The sequence below is a fragment of the Musca autumnalis genome, unplaced genomic scaffold (assembly GCF_047663935.1).
Source record: "Musca autumnalis isolate F117 unplaced genomic scaffold, ASM4766393v1 scaffold_5, whole genome shotgun sequence".
NCBI lineage: Eukaryota > Metazoa > Arthropoda > Insecta > Diptera > Muscidae > Musca > Musca autumnalis.
Genome location: NW_027412088.1, coordinates 25,453,240 through 25,471,260, shown reverse-complemented (window position 1 = coordinate 25,471,260; position 18,021 = coordinate 25,453,240).

Sequence of the window (18,021 nt, the reverse complement as noted above, 5' to 3'; positions counted from 1 at the left end):
GAGTTTACTTGCGGCAATTGTCAGTTTGTAGGTGAGAGAGGGGGCTGAGAGGCACAGGGTTACCATATGCCTCACCTCTCTCTCCATCAAACTGACAATTGCCGCAAGTAAACTCGCCTAATGTAAATTGGGACTTACATGGTTTTCTATGTTTGTCCGTGTTTAGACACACAAATTTCTCGGGAAAGTAAATTCAGTTTTTAGGTAATAGGGGGTAGGAAAGAGTATTGAGGAGCTCTTTCCTATCCGCTCTCTCCCAAAAAACTCAATTTACTTTCCCGAGAAATTTGTGTGTCTAAACACAGACTTTGTTGTCATGGTAGAACAAATACAAGGTAAAGTTAATACTACAACAAATACAACTCAACAACAACCACATTGAAACCTTAGTGTCAACGTAAATGTAAACAAAACAAGGAAATGTCTATAAATTATTGGAATTTAAAAAACAAATAATTTTTCACATTTGATTGAATATTTTGGAAAACATGAATGAAAACTCGTTAAATTTTCAATTTGAATGTTTCCATATCATTCCACTAAATGCATAATTTCTCGCAGAAAGTAGAATACTTGCAAAAATGTTTCGGGTCGCTGGTAATTCATTGAAAAAAGAGAAGCTGTTTCAATCATTTGCTTTTGAAAACAAAAAAGCACATGTTTATTAGGGCTTTATTCTTTTCAAGTTTAACAAAATACCACACATATTAACAAATATTGTACCGCCTCTATAAGCGGTGTTTTAGTGTGCGGCATGTCGTTCGGACCTGGAGGAGGTTACATGTCAATGATATAAAGCCGTCTTTATGGGAAATAGTTTTTTTTCTGATGAATAAATTGGTTCTTCAAAAATATGTATCCCTAATATACATCGAACATAGAAATAAATACATAAAATGTCGTATGGAATTTGACACTAACACTACAACCCAGTTCCGTCAGCTGGGTATTGCTGCTACCTTTTCTTGTTCTACCATGGTTTGTTGTGTTGCCTCATCTTGTTATTCGTTGAAAGATTTTTTCTTCCATTTTCTTTCACTTTTTATTTTCTCAAGCAAACGTTAACAACAAAGCAAGCATAAAAAGATGTAATAAAAACATTTAATTAATGGAATAGTGAAAATTTAACTATTAATAGCACTGTTCCTTTACGTGCAAGAATCTTAAAGTTTTACTACTTTTTACTCGAAAAGCGTTCCTTTACTTCAGACACAATACAATTCATATGTGAGCAGTTTACAACTTGTAATACTTTTGCCGGGTTTACCATTTTCAAAAGTAAAGGAACAGACCAAATATTAATTTAATTATTAATGTTAATTATTTTGTGTTGTTTTTTAGTTTATTTATGTTTGTTTTGTTTTTATTGGTATGGGAAACACAACAAACGCGGATGGTAAAATAAAGAGGACACGCAAAAATCTTAAATTTCACGTTAACGTGTGTGGACACTAACGAAACTTGAAAAGAAAATTTAACGAAATTGGTTTCTAGAAACCCAATGGAATTGACAATATAAATCCAATACAATACATAATATATTCAATACAATTGCATTACATGTTTGTCAAAATTAATGAATGAAAATTTGCGTATATATTAAACATTTCATGGCCCAATGGGATAGGTTACTGTATTCGTACTAAATTAAATAATTGGCTTAATATTTGGTCAGTTCCTTTACTTTTAAAAATGGTAAAACCGGCAAAATGTTGTAAACTGCCACCATATGAATTGTGTCGTGTCTGAAGTAAAGGAACGCTTTTCGAGTAAAAAGTTGTAAAACTTGAAGATTCTTGCACGTAAAGGAACAGAGCTTATGTGTGTACGTTTTTTTTTCACTTTATTTATTAGGTCTGTAAATAACCCAAAAGTTTGTACAAACTTTTACAAAATGCTGTTCGATAACAAATATGTTCAGTAAAAGAGAACTGAGAAGTATTGCAAGTAGTTGCAAGAACTTGCAAGTACTTTTTACTTGCGAAGTTATCGAACAGGCCAATTTATTTATTTCTTTTTTTTTTTGATATCCTTATTATTTTTATCACATATTTTGAATAAATTCACTTGTTAATCGTTTTATTCTTTTTTGTGAACATTCCTCTGTATATTTTTGTTTTTCTAAAATATTTATGCAGTAAATTTAATTTGTGTAATTCTTTTAATATTTACTTGTATCCGTTTTGGTATTTTACGCAATTTTTTATTACGTTTTGCACAACTGTTTTGGTTCAGTGACCACTTCGAACTGATTATTCTGAAAGCCGTTGTTTTCTAGAGTTGCCTCAACTATTAAATCTATGGAATTATTAATATATACATACAATGTATTTTTTAAATAATTTATTTTGCCGATTTCTCATACACACAAGGTAGAACAGCACTGTGCAACATTTTTCAGGTAATGGTGTGCAAGCAATTTCTATAGAGCATCTAATGAAAGTAAAATCCCAAGAAACCCTACTTGGGGTTTGTTTTGTCAGATCTAGCATGGATTTTATAGCCTCATCTGAACATGGCTAAATATAGATTTTTTTTAAACTAATCGGAGCTATATCTTTTAAATCAATAGAAATTTTGTTTTGATCACTACAGCGAACTTGTAGATAATGGCAAGAAGAAAATATTTGGGAAATATTCAACTCGAAAAATTGTCTATATTGCCTCAAAAAGTATAATATATTCCACAATTGTATATACATAAAAATTCCACAATTTGTATATAGATATTTATTAGCATATTTCCAAAACTGTAAAGGGCTCGGCACAATCGATTCGTTGTGAGTCGCGTCACGGGTTAAAAACAACAACCACATGAAAACTTCAAAAGAAAACATGGCATCAATTACACATTTTTCATGTGGGGAAAAAATTGAAGAATATGTGAAGAAGAGACTGAAAAAACTGGCAACGCTGGTTACCGTTTAAAATACCGCTGAAACAACATGAAAACTTCAAAAGAAAGCTTTGCATCACCTCCATACGATTGTTGTAACAGCCCCGAAAAGTGTAAGAAATGGTAGTTTTAGTCCGGTTTAGATGAGGGCCTAAAATGCCAACGGGATATAAGTACTTTTACAATATGCCTACTTTCAACAATTGCCTACTAAAGTTGTTTGCATTTACAGTGTTGCATAGTGTAATTGGATATTTTTCATTTGCAATACCGTGAAGTGGCGTTGTACAAACACGTGAAGGTGACGTATTGTATTATGGGAAAGGGCCCGTGACATAACTACCAAATCAATTATGTGAGTTAAGCCGAAAACACACCCAAAGTTTCTGTAAAGTTGGGCGTCATTTCTGATAAAAGAATAAAAGAGCTTGGGCAACTAGATGGAATTTTTCCTTATTCTTTTATCGGAAATGACGGCCAACTTTACAGAAACATTGGATGTGTTTTGGGCTTATGGGCCTTCTGGAAATTAAATTTTATATAATACTTTTTTTTGAAATTTTTTCCAAGTCCTAAAAATTGAAGTTGAGTTTTACTAACTTCGCCATTCCTCGCCACTCTCCACATTTTTTGAAGAATGTTCGAAATAGTGTCAAGTTTACAAAAAATTTCCAGCTGTATATATTTCCGTGAGTGACATTAAAAATACAGACGATGCCTCTGGTACAAATTTGTACAAACTTTTACAAAATGCTGTTCGATAACAAACTTGTTCAGTAAAAGAGAAATGAGAAGCGCTTGCAAGTAGTTGCAAGAACTTGCAAATACTTTTTACTTGCGAAGTTATCGAACAGGCCTATTATGAGAAACAAGTAAAAATGTTAAGTTCAGTCGCACCGAACATACTCGGTGAGAGAATTTCTTCGCCTATGTTTTCATTAGCATAGACTCATAGACCTGGTATCGGCACCACTACAAACGCATTGTTTGCGGCCTCACGCATACGACTCTCTCTCGCTCTCTCCACAAACAGCTTGTGCGTTAATGCATTGCTAAAATTAAAAATCATTGAAACAACCGACAGCAGAACCTTGACTTCTGAAAGAAGACTGAGTGGTGGTTGTTCTGTTGTTATTCTCATCAAGGGCACGTGTGCCCCTTTTTGCCGGACGATGGACTCATAGATCATGGACCAGCCAAGATCACCCCTCCAAACATTTTCTATCGCCTGCTTGACACAAAAGTCACTGAAAGGCGATAGTTGTGTCTACTTCGACAGTCGCATTTGTATCAGAAAAGACAAAAAAGAAACTGTTCCACTTATGCGGCCCAAACTCTATTATCGCTTCCGTCTAGAGTTGTGTAGTACCGGAACGAACTAGTTCATTGGAACTATTCCGAGACTGGAACGATCGGAACGATATCCGACTCGTTCGTTTATATAGTTCCTTTCGTTCGTATCGTTCCTTTTGACCATCTCGTTCTATTTGTTCAACGCTTCACATTCACACAAGCACACGCATCGTCAATAACAAACAAAATAGAAACAGAATAGAAAAGAACGTATGAATTTCTTTTCTATTCTGTTTCTATTTTGTTTGTTATTGACGATGCGTATGTTTGTGTGTATGTGAAGGGTTTTGCGTTTAACTATAGATAGATTTTCAACATAAAAAGTGTGTGTTCCCGTAAAAAAATGCAAAGATTGTAAAATGGCAAAGGAGTAAGAAAACTTAAAGAGCTGGGAGCAGATCATAAATTGCCTCACATATCATTAATATTATTTCTTTAGCTGTATTCCTTTACTTACCTGAGGTTACCATTTCTTACCATTTTTAACCTGCAAAGTGTTCCCTTACATTTAATATCATACAATTTATATGATAGCAGTTTACCACTTTTACCATTTTCTGCCACTGTTACCATTTTTAAAAGTAAAGGAACAGACCGTTTAATAATGAGGTGAAAACTTCTCTCTATCAATTACAAAAATTTACAAATATTTGTTACTAGTCTTTAATAAAGCGCGCATAAATTCTATAAAATAAAAAATATAAAAATGTGTTTTTATTTGTTTAACATTAAAAGAACGGCGGAGTTTTGCACAAAATGATATTTAAACGAACGATTCATTCAAAGGAGCGATTTAAATAAAAAGAACATTTGAGTTAAATGTCAAACGAACGAAGGAACTATATGGAACGAAGGAACGATATTAAGGAACTAGTTCCTTGTGATAAAAGGAACGAGAAAGATCGAACCGTTCAGTGAACTAGATTGCCCAACTCTACTTCCGTCACTGCTGTATGTTTCTTATGCGATTCAGTTGGAGTGTCGGAACCGGGGCACTTTGAGGGTGCATTAGGTACTCATGCAGGTACCGCTTACGAAACTTTAAGTAGTGACGGAAGCGACAGTATCTGTAAAAGGCTATTTAGTTTTTTATTGTTTATGCCCGTAATTTTTACTCGTAGTTGGTTGGTCGTTGCCAATGTGTTAAAAATTTTAAAACACTTATATGTGGCAATGTTTTTACGAAATCATGAATGAAAATCACCAATGTTACCACTTGTTTTCAAAATTTACACGTCTCGGTAAATGACACGTAGAAATTACCAAACGTGTAGGTAAAGATAACTAATAGGTAGCTACCTACCCGGTTACCTAGGGCTAGAAATTACGGGCATAATTCAAACGTATTATTATTATTCATTTGAATTTAATGTTACTGCGGTTATAAAAGGTGCATTTTATTATAAAATTGATCAAAAAGAAACAATTTTTATAATACAATGCACCTTTTATAACCGCATGTACATTGAGTTCAAATGAATAATAACACGTTTGATTTACTTTTTTATAAAAGTTTAAATAAACAATAAATAAACTAAACAGCTTTATTTTCATTTAAATTTTTGTATAAAGTTTGTACCTATAGCTAACAGAACTTCACAAGAAATGAAGAAATCACGTCAATCAAATTGTTTTTGTAATGCTGCCACTATTGTTTTGAAAACAATACTCTCTATAACAGAGAGTAGTATCAATGCTCCAGACTTGAAGCATTTGTTTTTGTACAACATAAAGTGTCGCTTTATATAATCCTGTAAGTCACGCAGTTGTGACCACATACGGATAAAAAAAGCGATAACAACATATTTGTTCTTGTAAAAAGACAACAGTCGCATTTTTAACTGAATGCAGGCACTTTTCAGAGACGCATTTACTGAGAGAAGATATATTTAACTTCCAAATGTTAGCAGGGCCCATATACGTTAACGTGACTGCAAGCAAAAACATCTGTTCTCTTTATTCTCATCTGTCGTGGTTTAACAAACGAAAGACTCGCTCAGAGAGACCATTGCAAACAATATTTTGAGCATCACCGCCATATACTAATGACAAAATAGAAGAAGGAATACTCAATTTTGCGCCGTCAAGCTACTCAAACACGAAAACTCAAAAAAGTTCGAAGACGATTTTTGCGGAAAATGGCAATATTTTCATGGATATTTTTGTCTGAGAATATTGTTCCCATCAAAAACTAACCCCAAGTTGCCTTTTGCCAGAACAAAATATTTATTAACTTTTTTTAATATTTAAAAACTTACATAAAACATAAAACTTAAAATTAAATTTAAATAATAAAAACAAAACACTATTACAAAAAACTTAAAATTAAATTTAAATATTTAAAAAATTGTTATGGCCTATTTTTTTGAATCCATCTCTGGTTATTCTTCCGCCTTTTCAGCAAATAAAATGCCCTGGTAAATACTACCTTGTCCGTTATATTATTGTTGAACTCCGATGAACATATTTCCTTTAATGCACTTACAATGTGCGGAAGTGTAAATATGGACGTACTTCCGCCCAGACGCATTGTAATTTTTTAGGACGGAGTAGTCAACTACGTTGTCCATGTAAGTTAGTTTCTTATTGGCCATTAGGGCTCTCATCATTTGTACCAACTGCTCCCGGCCGGATTCCTGCAACTTCTTCTCTAAATCATTTAATGCTTCCATGCTTGCTATGGGGAAGCAAATAGGGTCCCTTTCCTGGGGCAATGGGTGCACAACCCCGACAACCTTCGGGACCGCTTTGTTTTGCTGGTAGCAGGTGGTGGTGGTGCTGTTGGTGGCGATGGTGGTGGTGCTGTTGGTGGCGATGGTGGTGGTGCTGTTGGTGGTGGTGGTCCTTTTCCTTAAGTTTTTGTATATGCCATCTGCACCCCGCGTTGAGCTTTCCCTTATGGCAGTTCTGGACGCATTTGGATTTCTCATGGCTGGGATGCCCGTCATAGTTTGACAGTGGCTCCGCGTTGAGCTTTCCCTTATGGCAGTTCTGGAGACGCATTTGGATTTCTCACGGCTGGGAATAGTCCCGTCAGAGATACGGAGTGGCTCATTTTAAAAAAAATTAAAAATATTTAAACACAACACAAAAGATATAAACTTTAAGCGCACTTTAATCTGAATTTGGTGCCAACATAACTTGTATTTTTTGCCACTTTATTTTGAGTTGCTTTTTCAGCATACTCAATTCGAACATACTCGGTGAGAGCATAGACTAACGAAAACATAGACGAAGGAATGCTCTCACCGAGTATGTTCGAATTGAGTATGTGGTGTTTTACATTTAAACGATTGCTCGTACGAGATTTTGTCTCCTCTTTGCGGTGGTTATTCTTGTTAAGCAGAGTTGCAAAACATAGTAAGAGAAATTGAAACAAAATTTAGTTTTGCAATGAATTTGTGCATAAAAAATTATTTAACACATAAAATGACTATTTTTTATGAGCATTTTAAAATTTTTATGAAATATTTTTATAAAATACCTTCTTTTCACGTTAAGTATTTTTAACACAATGTACGCTTGGTACCATGTTACAAAAAAATGCAACCCTGTGTGTGAAATTTACGAATATGATCAAAGAGGAGACAAAATCTCGTACGAGCAATCGTTGAAATGTAAAACACCACTATGCTAAAAAAGAAACTCAAAAAAAATGCCAAAAAATACAATTTAATAAATATTTTGTTCTGGCAAAAGACTACATGGGGTTTGTTTTTGATGGGAACAATATCCTCAGACAAAAATAAAACGTCTTCGAACTTTTGTGAGTTTTCAGATTTGAGTAACTTGACAGCGGCAACATTGAGTATTTCTTCGTCTATAAATTTATTTGTCTATGATGAAGACATCAGTTCATATTATTATGTGTGTTCGTTTACTCAAAATTTGTACAAATTGTTACTGGATGTTGTTCGTTTACTCTAGAATACAATGCAAAATTGTAAAGGGCTCGGCACAATCGATTCGTTGTGAGTCGCGTCACGGGTTAAAAACAACAACCACATGAAAACTTCAAAAGAAAACATGGCATCAATTACACATTTTTCATGTGGGGAAAAAATTGAAGAATATGTGAAGAAGAGACTGAAAAAACTGGCAACGCTGGTTACCGTTTAAAATACCGCTGAAACAACATGAAAACTTCAAAAGAAAGCTTTGCATCACCTCCATACGATTGTTGTAACAGCCCCGAAAAGTGTAAGAAATGGTAGTTTTAGTCCGGTTTAGATGAGGGCCTAAAATGCCAACGGGATATAAGTACTTTTACAATATGCCTACTTTCAACAATTGCCTACTAAAGTTGTTTGCATTTACAGTGTTGCATAGTGTAATTGGATATTTTTCATTTGCAATACCGTGAAGTGGCGTTGTACAAACACGTGAAGGTGACGTATTGTATTATGGGAAAGGGCCCGTGACATAACTACCAAATCAATTATGTGAGTTAAGCCGAAAACACACCCAAAGTTTCTGTAAAGTTGGGCGTCATTTCTGATAAAAGAATAAAAGAGCTTGGGCAACTAGATGGAATTTTTCCTTATTCTTTTATCGGAAATGACGGCCAACTTTACAGAAACATTGGATGTGTTTTGGGCTTATGGGCCTTCTGGAAATTAAATTTTATATAATACTTTTTTTTGAAATTTTTTCCAAGTCCTAAAAATTGAAGTTGAGTTTTACTAACTTCGCCATTCCTCGCCACTCTCCACATTTTTTGAAGAATGTTCGAAATAGTGTCAAGTTTACAAAAAATTTCCAGCTGTATATATTTCCGTGAGTGACATTAAAAATACAGACGATGCCTCTGGTACAAATTTGTACAAACTTTTACAAAATGCTGTTCGATAACAAACTTGTTCAGTAAAAGAGAAATGAGAAGCGCTTGCAAGTAGTTGCAAGAACTTGCAAATACTTTTTACTTGCGAAGTTATCGAACAGGCCTATTATGAGAAACAAGTAAAAATGTTAAGTTCAGTCGCACCGAACATACTCGGTGAGAGAATTTCTTCGCCTATGTTTTCATTAGCATAGACTCATAGACCTGGTATCGGCACCACTACAAACGCATTGTTTGCGGCCTCACGCATACGACTCTCTCTCGCTCTCTCCACAAACAGCTTGTGCGTTAATGCATTGCTAAAATTAAAAATCATTGAAACAACCGACAGCAGAACCTTGACTTCTGAAAGAAGACTGAGTGGTGGTTGTTCTGTTGTTATTCTCATCAAGGGCACGTGTGCCCCTTTTTGCCGGACGATGGACTCATAGATCATGGACCAGCCAAGATCACCCCTCCAAACATTTTCTATCGCCTGCTTGACACAAAAGTCACTGAAAGGCGATAGTTGTGTCTACTTCGACAGTCGCATTTGTATCAGAAAAGACAAAAAAGAAACTGTTCCACTTATGCGGCCCAAACTCTATTATCGCTTCCGTCTAGAGTTGTGTAGTACCGGAACGAACTAGTTCATTGGAACTATTCCGAGACTGGAACGATCGGAACGATATCCGACTCGTTCGTTTATATAGTTCCTTTCGTTCGTATCGTTCCTTTTGACCATCTCGTTCTATTTGTTCAACGCTTCACATTCACACAAGCACACGCATCGTCAATAACAAACAAAATAGAAACAGAATAGAAAAGAACGTATGAATTTCTTTTCTATTCTGTTTCTATTTTGTTTGTTATTGACGATGCGTATGTTTGTGTGTATGTGAAGGGTTTTGCGTTTAACTATAGATAGATTTTCAACATAAAAAGTGTGTGTTCCCGTAAAAAAATGCAAAGATTGTAAAATGGCAAAGGAGTAAGAAAACTTAAAGAGCTGGGAGCAGATCATAAATTGCCTCACATATCATTAATATTATTTCTTTAGCTGTATTCCTTTACTTACCTGAGGTTACCATTTCTTACCATTTTTAACCTGCAAAGTGTTCCCTTACATTTAATATCATACAATTTATATGATAGCAGTTTACCACTTTTACCATTTTCTGCCACTGTTACCATTTTTAAAAGTAAAGGAACAGACCGTTTAATAATGAGGTGAAAACTTCTCTCTATCAATTACAAAAATTTACAAATATTTGTTACTAGTCTTTAATAAAGCGCGCATAAATTCTATAAAATAAAAAATATAAAAATGTGTTTTTATTTGTTTAACATTAAAAGAACGGCGGAGTTTTGCACAAAATGATATTTAAACGAACGATTCATTCAAAGGAGCGATTTAAATAAAAAGAACATTTGAGTTAAATGTCAAACGAACGAAGGAACTATATGGAACGAAGGAACGATATTAAGGAACTAGTTCCTTGTGATAAAAGGAACGAGAAAGATCGAACCGTTCAGTGAACTAGATTGCCCAACTCTACTTCCGTCACTGCTGTATGTTTCTTATGCGATTCAGTTGGAGTGTCGGAACCGGGGCACTTTGAGGGTGCATTAGGTACTCATGCAGGTACCGCTTACGAAACTTTAAGTAGTGACGGAAGCGACAGTATCTGTAAAAGGCTATTTAGTTTTTTATTGTTTATGCCCGTAATTTTTACTCGTAGTTGGTTGGTCGTTGCCAATGTGTTAAAAATTTTAAAACACTTATATGTGGCAATGTTTTTACGAAATCATGAATGAAAATCACCAATGTTACCACTTGTTTTCAAAATTTACACGTCTCGGTAAATGACACGTAGAAATTACCAAACGTGTAGGTAAAGATAACTAATAGGTAGCTACCTACCCGGTTACCTAGGGCTAGAAATTACGGGCATAATTCAAACGTATTATTATTATTCATTTGAATTTAATGTTACTGCGGTTATAAAAGGTGCATTTTATTATAAAATTGATCAAAAAGAAACAATTTTTATAATACAATGCACCTTTTATAACCGCATTTACATTGAGTTCAAATGAATAATAACACGTTTGATTTACTTTTTTATAAAAGTTTAAATAAACAATAAATAAACTAAACAGCTTTATTTTCATTTAAATTTTTGTATAAAGTTTGTACCTATAGCTAACAGAACTTCACAAGAAATGAAGAAATCACGTCAATCAAATTGTTTTTGTAATGCTGCCACTATTGTTTTGAAAACAATACTCTCTATAACAGAGAGTAGTATCAATGCTCCAGACTTGAAGCATTTGTTTTTGTACAACATAAAGTGTCGCTTTATATAATCCTGTAAGTCACGCAGTTGTGACCACATACGGATAAAAAAAGCGATAACAACATATTTGTTCTTGTAAAAAGACAACAGTCGCATTTTTAACTGAATGCAGGCACTTTTCAGAGACGCATTTACTGAGAGAAGATATATTTAACTTCCAAATGTTAGCAGGGCCCATATACGTTAACGTGACTGCAAGCAAAAACATCTGTTCTCTTTATTCTCATCTGTCGTGGTTTAACAAACGAAAGACTCGCTCAGAGAGACCATTGCAAACAATATTTTGAGCATCACCGCCATATACTAATGACAAAATAGAAGAAGGAATACTCAATTTTGCGCCGTCAAGCTACTCAAACACGAAAACTCAAAAAAGTTCGAAGACGATTTTTGCGGAAAATGGCAATATTTTCATGGATATTTTTGTCTGAGAATATTGTTCCCATCAAAAACTAACCCCAAGTTGCCTTTTGCCAGAACAAAATATTTATTAACTTTTTTTAATATTTAAAAACTTACATAAAACATAAAACTTAAAATTAAATTTAAATAATAAAAACAAAACACTATTACAAAAAACTTAAAATTAAATTTAAATATTTAAAAAATTGTTATGGCCTATTTTTTTGAATCCATCTCTGGTTATTCTTCCGCCTTTTCAGCAAATAAAATGCCCTGGTAAATACTACCTTGTCCGTTATATTATTGTTGAACTCCGATGAACATATTTCCTTTAATGCACTTACAATGTGCGGAAGTGTAAATATGGACGTACTTCCGCCCAGACGCATTGTAATTTTTTAGGACGGAGTAGTCAACTACGTTGTCCATGTAAGTTAGTTTCTTATTGGCCATTAGGGCTCTCATCATTTGTACCAACTGCTCCCGGCCGGATTCCTGCAACTTCTTCTCTAAATCATTTAATGCTTCCATGCTTGCTATGGGGAAGCAAATAGGGTCCCTTTCCTGGGGCAATGGGTGCACAACCCCGACAACCTTCGGGACCGCTTTGTTTTGCTGGTAGCAGGTGGTGGTGGTGCTGTTGGTGGCGATGGTGGTGGTGCTGTTGGTGGCGATGGTGGTGGTGCTGTTGGTGGTGGTGGTCCTTTTCCTTAAGTTTTTGTATATGCCATCTGCACCCCGCGTTGAGCTTTCCCTTATGGCAGTTCTGGACGCATTTGGATTTCTCATGGCTGGGATGCCCGTCATAGTTTGACAGTGGCTCCGCGTTGAGCTTTCCCTTATGGCAGTTCTGGAGACGCATTTGGATTTCTCACGGCTGGGAATAGTCCCGTCAGAGATACGGAGTGGCTCATTTTAAAAAAAATTAAAAATATTTAAACACAACACAAAAGATATAAACTTTAAGCGCACTTTAATCTGAATTTGGTGCCAACATAACTTGTATTTTTTGCCACTTTATTTTGAGTTGCTTTTTCAGCATACTCAATTCGAACATACTCGGTGAGAGCATAGACTAACGAAAACATAGACGAAGGAATGCTCTCACCGAGTATGTTCGAATTGAGTATGTGGTGTTTTACATTTAAACGATTGCTCGTACGAGATTTTGTCTCCTCTTTGCGGTGGTTATTCTTGTTAAGCAGAGTTGCAAAACATAGTAAGAGAAATTGAAACAAAATTTAGTTTTGCAATGAATTTGTGCATAAAAAATTATTTAACACATAAAATGACTATTTTTTATGAGCATTTTAAAATTTTTATGAAATATTTTTATAAAATACCTTCTTTTCACGTTAAGTATTTTTAACACAATGTACGCTTGGTACCATGTTACAAAAAAATGCAACCCTGTGTGTGAAATTTACGAATATGATCAAAGAGGAGACAAAATCTCGTACGAGCAATCGTTGAAATGTAAAACACCACTATGCTAAAAAAGAAACTCAAAAAAAATGCCAAAAAATACAATTTAATAAATATTTTGTTCTGGCAAAAGACTACATGGGGTTTGTTTTTGATGGGAACAATATCCTCAGACAAAAATAAAACGTCTTCGAACTTTTGTGAGTTTTCAGATTTGAGTAACTTGACAGCGGCAACATTGAGTATTTCTTCGTCTATAAATTTATTTGTCTATGATGAAGACATCAGTTCATATTATTATGTGTGTTCGTTTACTCAAAATTTGTACAAATTGTTACTGGATGTTGTTCGTTTACTCTAGAATACAATGCAAAATTGTAAAGGGCTCGGCACAATCGATTCGTTGTGAGTCGCGTCACGGGTTAAAAACAACAACCACATGAAAACTTCAAAAGAAAACATGGCATCAATTACACATTTTTCATGTGGGGAAAAAATTGAAGAATATGTGAAGAAGAGACTGAAAAAACTGGCAACGCTGGTTACCGTTTAAAATACCGCTGAAACAACATGAAAACACAAAAACCACATGAAAACTTCAAAAGAAAGCTTTGCATCACCTACATACGATTGTTGTAACAGCCCCGAAAAGTGTAAGAAATGGTAGTTTTAGTCCGGTTTAGATGAGGGCCTAAAATTATTATTATTATTATTCATTTGAATTTAATGTTACTGCGGTTATAAAAGGTGCATTTTATTATAAAATTGATCAAAAAGAAACAATTTTTATAATACAATGCACCTTTTATAACCGCATTTACATTGAGTTCAAATGAATAATAACACGTTTGATTTACTTTTTTATAAAAGTTGTAAATAAACAATAAATAAACTAAACAGCTTTATTTTCATTTAAATTTTTGTATAAAGTTTGTACCTATAGCTAACAGAACTTCACAAGAAATGAAGAAATCACGTCAATCAAATTGTTTTTGTAATGCTGCCACTATTGTTTTGAAAACAATACTCTCTATAACAGAGAGTAGTATCAATGCTCCAGACTTGAAGCATTTGTTTTTGTACAACATAAAGTGTCGCTTTATATAATCCTGTAAGTCACGCAGTTGTGACCACATACGGATAAAAAAAGCGATAACAACATATTTGTTCTTGTAAAAAGACAACAGTCGCATTTTTAACTGAATGCAGGCACTTTTCAGAGACGCATTTACTGAGAGAAGATATATTTAACTTCCAAATGTTAGCAGGGCCCATATACGTTAACGTGACTGCAAGCAAAAAACATCTGTTCTCTTTATTCTCATCTGTCGTGGTTTAACAAACGAAAGACTCGCTCAGAGAGACGATTGCAAACAATATTTTGAGCATCACCGCCATAGACTAATGACAACATAGAAGAAGGAATACTCAATTTTGCGCCGTCAAGCTACTCAAACACGAAAACTCAAAGAAGTTCGAAGACGATTTTTGCGGAAAATGGCAATATTTTCATGGATATTTTTGTCTGAGAATATTGTTCCCATCAAAAACTAACCCCAAGTTGCCTTTTGCCAGAACAAAATATTTATTAACTTTTTTTTATATTTAAAAACTTACATAAAACATAAAACTTAAAATTAAATGTAAATAATAAAAACAAACACTATTACAAAAAACTTAAAATTAAATTTAAATATTTAAAAAATTGTTATGGCCTATTTTTTTGAATCCATCTCTGGTTATTCTTCCGCCTTTTCAGCAAATAAAATGCCCTGGTAAATACTTCCTTGTCCGTTATATTATTGTTGAACTCCGATGAACATATTTCCTTTAATGCACTTACAATGTGCGGAAGTGTAAATATGGACGTACTTCCGCCCAGACGCATTGTAATTTTTTAGGACGGAGTAGTCAACTACGTTGTCCATGTAAGTTAGTTTCTTATTGGCCATTAGGGCTCTCATCATTTGTACCAACTGCTCCCGGCCGGATTCCTGCAACTTCTTTTCTAAATCATTTAATGCTTCCATGCTTGCTATGGGGAAGCAAATAGGGTCCCTTTCCTGGGGCAATGGGTGCACAACCCCGACAACCTTCGGGACCGCTTTGTTTTGCTGGTGGTGGTGCTGTTGGTGGCGATGGTGGTGCTGCTGTTGGTGGTGGTGGTCCTTTTCCTTAAGTTTTTGTATATGCCATCTGCACCCCGCTTTTTACTTGCGAAGTTATCGAACAGGCCTATTATGAGAAACAAGTAAAAATGTTAAGTTCAGTCGCACCGAACATACTCGGTGAGAGCATTTCTTCGTCTATGTTTTCATTAGCATAGACTCATAGACCTGGTATCGGTACCACTACAAACGCATTGTTTGCGGCCTCACGCATACGACTCTCTCTCGCTCTCTCCACAAACAGCTTGTGCGTTAATGCATTGCTAAAATTAAAAATCATTGAAACAACCGACAGCAGAACCTTCTTCATTGACTTCTGAAAGAAGACTGAGTGGTGGTTGTTCTGTTGTTATTCTCATCAAGGGCACGTGTGCCCCTTTTTGCCGGACGATGGACTCATAGATCATAGACCAGCCAAGATCACCCCTCCAAACATTTTCTATCGCCTGCTTGACACAAAAGTCACTGAAAGGCGATAGTTGTGTCTACTTCGACAGTCGCATTTGTATCAGAAAAGACAAAAAAAGAAACTGTTCCACTTATGCGGCCCAAACTCTATTATCGCTTCCGTCACTGCTGTATGTTTCTTATGCGATTCAGTTGGAGTGTCGGAACCGGGGCACTTTGAGGGTGCATTAGGTACTCATGCAGGTACCGCTTACGAAACTTTAAGTAGTGACGGAAGCGACAGTATCTGTAAAAGGCTATTTAGTTTTTTATTGTTTATGCCCGTAATTTTTACTCGTAGTTGGTTGGTCGTTGCCAATGTGTTAAAAATTTTAAAACACTTATATGTGGCAATGTTTTTACGAAATCATGAATGAAAATCACCAATGTTACCACTTGTTTTCAAAATTTACACGTCTCGGTAAATGGCACGTAGAAATTACCAAACGTGTAGGTAAAGATAACTAATAGGTAGCTACCTACCCGGTTACCTAGGGCTAGAAATTACGGGCATAATTCAAACGTATTATTATTATTATTCATTTGAATTTAATGTTACTGCGGTTATAAAAGGTGCATTTTATTATAAAATTGATCAAAAAGAAAAAATTTTTATAATACAATGCACCTTTTATAACCGCATTTACATTGAGTTCAAATGAATAATAACACGTTTGATTTACTTTTTTATAAAAGTTGTAAATAAACAATAAATAAACTAAACAGCTTTATTTTCATTTAAATTTTTGTATAAAGTTTGTACCTATAGCTAACAGAACTTCACAAGAAATGAAGAAATCACGTCAATCAAATTGTTTTTGTAATGCTGCCACTATTGTTTTGAAAACAATACTCTCTATAACAGAGAGTAGTATCAATGCTCCAGACTTGAAGCATTTGTTTTTGTACAACATAAAGTGTCGCTTTTTATAATCCTGTAAGTCACGCAGTTGTGACCACATACGGATAAAAAAGCGATAACAACATATTTGTTCTTGTAAAAAGACAACAGTCGCATTTTTAACTGAATGCAGGCACTTTTCAGAGACGCATTTACTGAGAGAAGATATATTTAACTTCCAAATGTTAGCAGGGCCCATATACGTTAACGTGACTGCAAGCAAAAACATCTGTTCTCTTTATTCTCATCTGTCGTGGTTTAACAAACGAAAGACTCGCTCAGAGAGACGATTGCAAACAATATTTTGAGCATCACCGCCATAGACTAATGACAACATAGAAGAAGGAATACTCAATTTTGCGCCGTCAAGCTACTCAAACACGAAAACTCAAAAAAGTTCGAAGACGATTTTTGCGGAAAATGGCAATATTTTCATGGATATTTTTGTCTGAGAATATTGTTCCCATCAAAAACTAACCCCAAGTTGCCTTTTGCCAGAACAAAATATTTATTAACTTTTTTTTAATATTTAAAAACTTACATAAAACATAAAACTTAAAATTAAATTTAAATAATAAAAACAAAACACTATTACAAAAAACTTAAAATTAAATTTAAATATTTAAAAAATTGTTATGGCCTATTTTTTTGAATCCATCTCTGGTTATTCTTCCGCCTTTTCAGCAAATAAAATGCCCTGGTAAATACTACCTTGTCCGTTATATTATTGTTGAACTCCGATGAACATATTTCCTTTAATGCACTTACAATGTGCGGAAGTGTAAATATGGACGTACTTCCGCCCAGACGCATTGTAATTTTTTAGGACGGAGTAGTCAACTACGTTGTCCATGTAAGTTAGTTTCTTATTGGCCATTAGGGCTCTCATCATTTGTACCAACTGCTCCCGGCCGGATTCCTGCAACTTGTTCTCTAAATCATGTAATGCTTCCATGCTTGCTATGGGGAAGCAAATAGGGTCCCTTTCCTGGGGCAATGGGTGCACAACCCCGACAACCTTCGGGACCGCTTTGTTTTATATTTATTTATATTTAAAAACTTACATAAAACATAAAACTTAAAATTAAATTTAAATAATAAAAACAAAACACTATTACAAAAAACTTAAAATTAAATTTAAATATTTAAAAAATTGTTATGGCCTATTTTTTTGAATCCATCTCTGGTTATTCTTCCGCCTTTTCAGCAAATAAAATGCCCTGGTAAATACTACCTTGTCCGTTATATTA